A 7247-nucleotide genomic window follows, 5' to 3' on the forward strand; every position below is an offset into this window, starting at 1 on the left:
CATGGCATTGACCTATGGTGGTAACAGGACAAAATATCCAGATAGTTACTGTTGAAAGTAAGTACTTACTGTTTTTTTTATTTTTATTTTATTTGCTTCTTTTAAGATAGTTAAAATGAACACTGAAATGACCATTTACACAATATGATATGAAACTGTGTTTATGGTATCTGATTATTTATTGAGTACAAATGAGCACAGATCCTTCTCAGAATACAAGTGGTTAGATGATTTGTATCCCAGTCCAAAAAATGTACTCATGAAGTGTTTCTCATGAAGTCTGTCTGACTGCAGAAATGCTCTTCTCTCCTGTTTTCACTTTGCTGGAATAAAATGATATTAAAAACAATCCTCGGAGGTTGTGTATATCATTGTTGACTTGTACTGAAACTGCATGTGAAACTAAAAATGAAATGGATCTGTGCAGTGCACTGAGCACTGATAGAGATGAAGAATAGCTCAATGACACAACAAGCAGCACCTGACCCCCATTAACCTCCGTCTATGTATATCATCCTCACTCTGAGTGAGTTGTTTGAAAGTCAAGCAAGAGCAGATCCATCTTCTTTTATATTTCAAATTAGATGGCTACTGCTTCTGAAAAGGAAATAAAAACATTGTTGTATTCATGTCCATGTAATGCTTATAAAACCTCATTGCTAATCTCTTATTATGACAAGCTAAGTCACATTTCACACAAGCCTTTTTATCTAAATCAACTGTGTGGTGTTGTTACAGAAAAGTACAGCATAAGCACAAAGAATTATTTTCGTGATTTTAAATGGCATATTGTGTTTTTCATATGATTCAGGATCTCCATTTTCTAGTTTCGCTGACATTGTCAACTGTACTTCTGCGCTGAGTTGGAATATAAATGAAGATGTCTCTCCTTTTCTACAATTTCTTTTGTCTCATCTTTGTGTTCCAAAATGAATTAAATACATACACACACATGTAATGCTGTGAAGGTTTTCAGTCATCCAGGTCATCGTAGTCTAAGGAGCTTGGAAAGAAAAGTGTCTGGACTTCTTTGAGTTGCTTGAAGACGTTTCACCTCTCATCCAAGAAGCTTCTTCAGTTCTAAGGGTCAAATGGTGGAGAGTTTCCCCCCAAAGAGGGACAAAGGACCCCTGATGATCCTCTACCTAATCACATGAGCCAAGGTGTGAAAGTGGGTGTGGGTCACAATCAGCCAGGGTTTCGGGTGAGCTCATTGTGAAACCTGGCCCCACTCTATCATGTGATTTCCTGAGGTCAGATGGCCCAGGATGTGAGTTGGCGTTAAGGCCCACTTAATGCCCAAAGGACTCAATTTTGCCATTTCTCCGCAACAGTTGCCCATAGTGGACCTCATCACAGCCACAGAAACCGCCATACGGATTAAGAAATTATCACAGACAGAAGCAGAGCAAATCAGGATGAAAGTCTCAGCCACCCTCTCCAGTGCCAAAGTCCCTCCGTCTAACCTCACATTACAAGAAAAGAAGGCCGTCGCTTCCCTGAGCAAAGACCACAACATCACTATATTACCAGCTGATAAGGGAAGGTGCACCGTGGTCCTAAACACAACAGATTCGGACCATACCACTGAAAAGCTGCCTCTCCGTGAGCATGTGTCCTGACTTTAGGAACAATCAAAAGGCCAGTACCAGAGGACCTCAGGGGCCACGAGGGTTCATATAGTAAAAGCAAATGTGAGAGATAAGAAGGCCCAAGACCATTAAGACATTTAAAAACCAATAAAAGAACTTTAAAATCGATCCTGAAACACACGGGGAGCCAGTGCAGCGATTCTAAAACCAGTGTAATGTAGTAAAGAAGTCCAGATGATTTTCTTTCCAAGCTCCTTAGACATGTAATGCTGTACAGTGTGTAATAAGGACATAGTTAATCCAGTTTCACACAAGTGAATCATGTTTTTCTTTGTGTCATAGTTTATTTAAATTTTTTATTTATTTATTTTATGCTGGTGTCCATTTCGCTATAACGTCCATATTCAGTTATTTCTTCCTTACTTTATTTAATTTTCCCTGTAATGATCTACTGTTGCTGCTGCTGAAAGCAGAATATAGTTTATATCAGTGTCAGTCATCTTGTCATTCTGTAATCTAGTTTATGTTGTGAATGTTCTATAAAATAGTAGCTAAATAATCTGTAAAACTTTCTTTGTGGGAAGAGAATGACATTAAGAACTGAAAATTAAACCAGGGCAGTAGCAATTATGCAGGGTCAAGACAGGGTTTCCCTTTGAGTACGGTGAAACAGCTGATGCTCCAGATTAACACACTTTTAAATAGAGAAGGAGCCACCAATATGTTATTCATCTGGTGTAGTGATCCCCGCTTTCCACAGTAATCATGGCTAACTGGTCTCTGGACCGCAGGTGACACTAAGCTACCGGACTATTAATGGATTGGCTTCTCCAACTATGTCAACAGGGTCAAAGTACAAGCAAAAACACAAGCTGGACAGTTTTGTTTAAAGATTTCCACATTAAATGTTCACTATCACTGCTTTTTCTGCTGTTTTTTTAGATACCATGATTTGATTTAGTAGGTCGGCAGGTGTTAGGATCCCATTTAGAACAACATGCGTGCCACTTGGTTGATGGCCACTTAAAGGGATTGACCTTTCCAGCCATGTCAGACTGGTCAGCAAACAGATCCAATAGAGCTTGACCAAAGAGCCCAAGAGAGTTTTAGTGGCCAAACACTTGTTCTTAAATCACGTTGCTTCTGTTACTGACACAAAACCACCTGAATTTAATGATGAAACTTGATGAAAACATATGCATAATTACATATAAATGCATCATATTGCATGTAATCGCTTACTTCTATACATCATATGGTATGCACTTTTTTTCTAGATAGAAACACTGTGCTTAATGTGTTCCCACATACGTAATAAAGTCCAGTCATATTGTGTTTTTATGTTCAGTACAAGTTGTTGGTGTTTGTATTTATCTCTCTCTTTTTTTGCACAATATAATTGCAGCACTCCCTTTTTGTGGTATGACCTGAAAAAAATAAAAGCTAAAGACGAGTGAAAGGGGAAATTGAGGCACTAAGTAATCACTTTTGGCCCTACAACTGTTATTGAGTTGTTCTCTGTGTATGAGAGTGTGGGGATGTGTTTCTGACAGTAAGCATTTTTGCAGGTGTGTGTCTGTGTGTTCACTATTGAAAGAGGTTTTATAAAGGTGAGACATACAATATGTGTTTTCTTTTCCGCTTATAGAGGAGAAAAACTTAATAAAGTGAACTCACTTCATGGTTTAATAATTTATCTGCTGCGTAGACTGCTTCTTGCTGTACTGTGGGTTGTATTTACTGATATGTGGCCAGGTAATGCTAAAAGTGGTCAGCATTCATTTATCAAATGAGGATTATTTCCACAAACCTAATTCAGTTGTAAAATGATGATCCTCAGATGTCCCCTATAGATGGCTATAGGGGACATGAGGACTTCATTAATCAGCAGGACACAACATTTACTAGCAATCCAGTCTCATTTTGGAATTATTTACTTATGTGAGAGCAATAATGCCTTTAGCAAGCTATCTTGTCTTATGAGAAATACTACGACAAAAACCCTTTCTAAAAAGTGTGGTATACTTCAGCTTTATGCTAAGAAAAAACAAATGTGAAAACAATTTACATCACAGTGGTTGCTAAATGGCAGACAATTAAATGTAAATTCTTAAAGCCAGATCTATTGAAAGTACCACAGATTTAAAGTTCCTAAAAGTGAGCCCAATGAAATCCTTATAGTTTCTTGGAGTTAAATTTATCATGATGTTAAATGGGAATACTTATAGATACTTGGTAAAGGGCATAATTACTTTAGTGAAAATGAAACGCTCAAGAATGATTCCTCACTGTTGGCCACAGTCGCCTGTTTAGTGTAGTGTGTACAGTTAGGTCCATGTGTATTTGGACAATGACACATTTTTTTTTAATTTTGACTCTGTTTACCAACACAGTAGGTTTTAAATCAAATAATCAAGATGTGATTGAAGTGCACACTTTCAATCTTTTTTAATTTATAGTGCCAATTTTTTCCAGTACTTAAACATAATTAGATCAAAGTTTTTTTTATGTGAATGAAAAACCAAATAAAAGTTATCAGAGTAAAGGCAAAAACTTGATAAGTGAACAAATCATCAAGCATTTTTGAAAACGGGAACCCACGAGCCAGCTTAGCAATAATAACTGTTACAATTTAAAAATATAATCTGAAAGCTTATCTGCTATTATATTGTTTTCTGGATAAGAGAGGCCCAACTCTTAGTACAGTTTGTGCCGACAGGACTGACAGGAAATTACATGCTTTTGCAGGCGAAAAGTGAAACTAAGCAGAGTGTTTGATCAAAACTTAAAGTGTATGTGATGTCTATATAAATGACTGGGCTTCCTGTTTTGTGCTTCAGACCTTGGGTTGTGTGTTGTGTGCTAAGGTCTCCATATCCAGGATATGTAAAATAAAGATCATTTTTAAAGTAAAAAAGACCACTTTTGAGCCGTGTTTTCTTGGCCCTAAAGAATTCAAAAGAACCGTTTTTAACACTTGGTGCCGTGACCCGGATTCTTGTGCGGCTGAGGGGACATGTGGAAGACCAAAGAATTATAGTAGAATGCGGTTTTTGTGTTAAGATGCAACCTTTAGTAGAACCGGGTTCCTGGTATTCATTGATGTGACTGATAAAAGCAACAGGAGGAATTGTAAAGTGCGCAGGGCTATACTCTGTTCAGATTCTGCCAAATGCAGCAAAACTGATGGGACAGGGCTTCACAGTACAAATGGATAATGAGCCAAAATCTTATGCAAAAGGTTTTGGCTCATTATTTAAAATAAAAAAAATAAAAAATAAACAAAGGAAAAGAAATAGTATATGATACACTGACTTAGTCAGTTTTTGATAGAGCAATCTTTTCTGTTAATACATACAAAACTTAATCCAGAAAGACCCACAAACAAGCAACAGGAGGTGGCTGCAGTAAATGCATAGTAAAAAATCTCAAGTGATGTAAACTCCAGGCCGTCATTGATTGTGAAAAGTGTTCAATTACTTATTAAAAGACTCCTTTAAAATTATGTTACTTTGTTTGTACTTCGGAGTCTCTGAAATGTTTCTTTTTTTATTTTTTTTAAAGGGCTGTATTTCAAAAACAGTTTTTGCTCTTCAATCGCATTTTGATGATTTTATCCACTGTGGTGTTGTTCAGAGGAAAAATTACAAAATATGTAATTGTCCGAAAACATATGGTGCTAACTGTGTTGCTCACTGCAGAGGCACTGGCCCGTTACAGCTTTGTTTCTAATTCAACTCAAAATTTCCCTGGCTCTAACGCAAACCCCAGACATGAGAGTGAGACTTGCTCTAAGGCAGCATAACTTGTAAATACACCTGGTAATTAAATTCTGGTCAAATGTTGACAGGCTCACAAAGTCCTCCTGAAAAACTGGGTCTTGGTCCCTTTCCAAGAACATTGTGGTGTGGTTAATTTGTGGTGTGAAAACAAAAGGGACCAAGTTCAGGGATTTTCTCAGAAACAACAGAAAGTTTAAGGGAGTTGTCCTATTAAACCATGTTTTTTTTAAGATAAGTTTTACATTATTTATGTTCAATCATGCACACAAACATCCTAATCAATAAATTACTAGTCAGGTGAAATGACTTATGTAAGTGGTCTTGGTTCATTGATAAAATGCCAATGCAAACATCAGCTCACCAAAGGAGAGTACCATTACTCGAGGGTTTATCTTACATGTTAACAGTCCTAAATACTGTATGCCCCGTTCATTTACAGAATAAATTAGTCATTAAAATAAGTTAATCCACTCGTTAGCAGTGGGTTGCACTTTCGAAATTATGTAACAAAATAATTCATCAGCCCATAGTGTTTATCTTTAGCTGAGGTGATAAGTCGTCTTGGGCAAAACTAGCTACACATTTTCCAAGGCACTAAGTACTTGTTTGTTTACACCTTAAGAGTGCTCTCATCGGGATAGAGACCCTGATATAGTGCCTGAAATCCTCTGAAGTCTAGTCTTCCAGTTTGGGTGTTACAGCTCTTATTGATCCTGTTACCACTGGGACCACTTTGGACTTTCCTTCCAAATCTCCTTCAGATGTACCTTCAGCTCCTGGTACTTCTCAGCTTTCTCTTGCTCCTTCTTCCAGAATTTCCTCTCTGCTGAGATTTCCAGGACTGGTTAAATATCATGTCACAGTGTCCAGTTTTTACTTGACACCAGCTTGTAAAGACCAACATTAAAAAAAAATAAAAACAACCTACAAACTTACTTTCATTACACTACTTTTTGTACTGCCTCTAATAATACAATTTGTGCAGTGTGTCTGTCTGGAGCTTTTCATCGCAGGATGACAACTACTTACACAATTTTTTCAAAGAAATAATTTGGGTTGTTTTTCCGTCATGGTAGCAATTTTCTGATATTTACAGTGGCCTTTTACACACTCAATTATCATACAAAAGCCAGGATGCTGTTATGTTTCAGCACTCAGTACTTGTCTTCCTGGTACTTAATACTGGATGATGGCAAATCTATTTTCAGAAGTTAAGATTCTATATTTCAATAATTATACAGTACATTACAGTACTGTATAACATTAAAGTCCAAACATCATAATTTTATTTCTATATTACCCTTTTTTTGTCTTGAAGTTTCTGTGGTAGTAGAGTTTTATCGCCTTCCAGAAACGCTCATTCGTAGCTTTCAGCCTTTCTAAAATATGATGAGAAAACTCTATGAGATAGAAATGCTGGTCACACTATTTATAAACATTTAATTCAGACAAACCACAAATTCTATTGTTGTGCATTCGGTAGAGTGTTGTCAGAGGACACCTGTGACATCATCAGTCTTATTACCCTGTTTGCTGTGATGGAAACACAGACTTCATGACTCATCGTCATGATGTGTGTGTGTGTGTGTGTGTGTGTGTGTGTGTGTGTGTGTGTGTGTGTGTGTGTGTGTGTGTGTGCGCGCGCACTTGTCCACTTTTAATCTGAGGAGTAAGAAGCAAGTGTCCGTGTGTGTATACTGTGTCAGTGTCAGGACAGGACGTTTGTGTCATTAAGATTGTCCTCTATTAGGGGAACACGCTTTTAGCTGTTAGTGAATGTGCCTGTGTGCATGTGTCATAAACTATGTCCTTAGCACAGTAGACTATGTGTGTGTGTGTGTGTGCTGCTTATTCTGTATCCATTCTCTGCCCA

The 7247-nt window shown here is 37.4% G+C and overlaps 1 protein-coding gene across 1 annotated transcript in view; it reads right to left on the reverse strand.

Annotated features, from left to right (window-relative positions):
* Positions 1-7247, reverse strand: part of rspo4 (R-spondin 4) — a 101358-nt gene that overhangs the window by 86466 nt on the left and 7645 nt on the right. The window lies entirely within an intron of this gene.

The sequence above is a fragment of the Aulonocara stuartgranti genome (genome assembly GCF_965226115.1).
Source record: "Aulonocara stuartgranti genome assembly, chromosome: 5".
In the NCBI taxonomy this organism is placed as follows: domain Eukaryota; kingdom Metazoa; phylum Chordata; class Actinopteri; order Cichliformes; family Cichlidae; genus Aulonocara; species Aulonocara stuartgranti.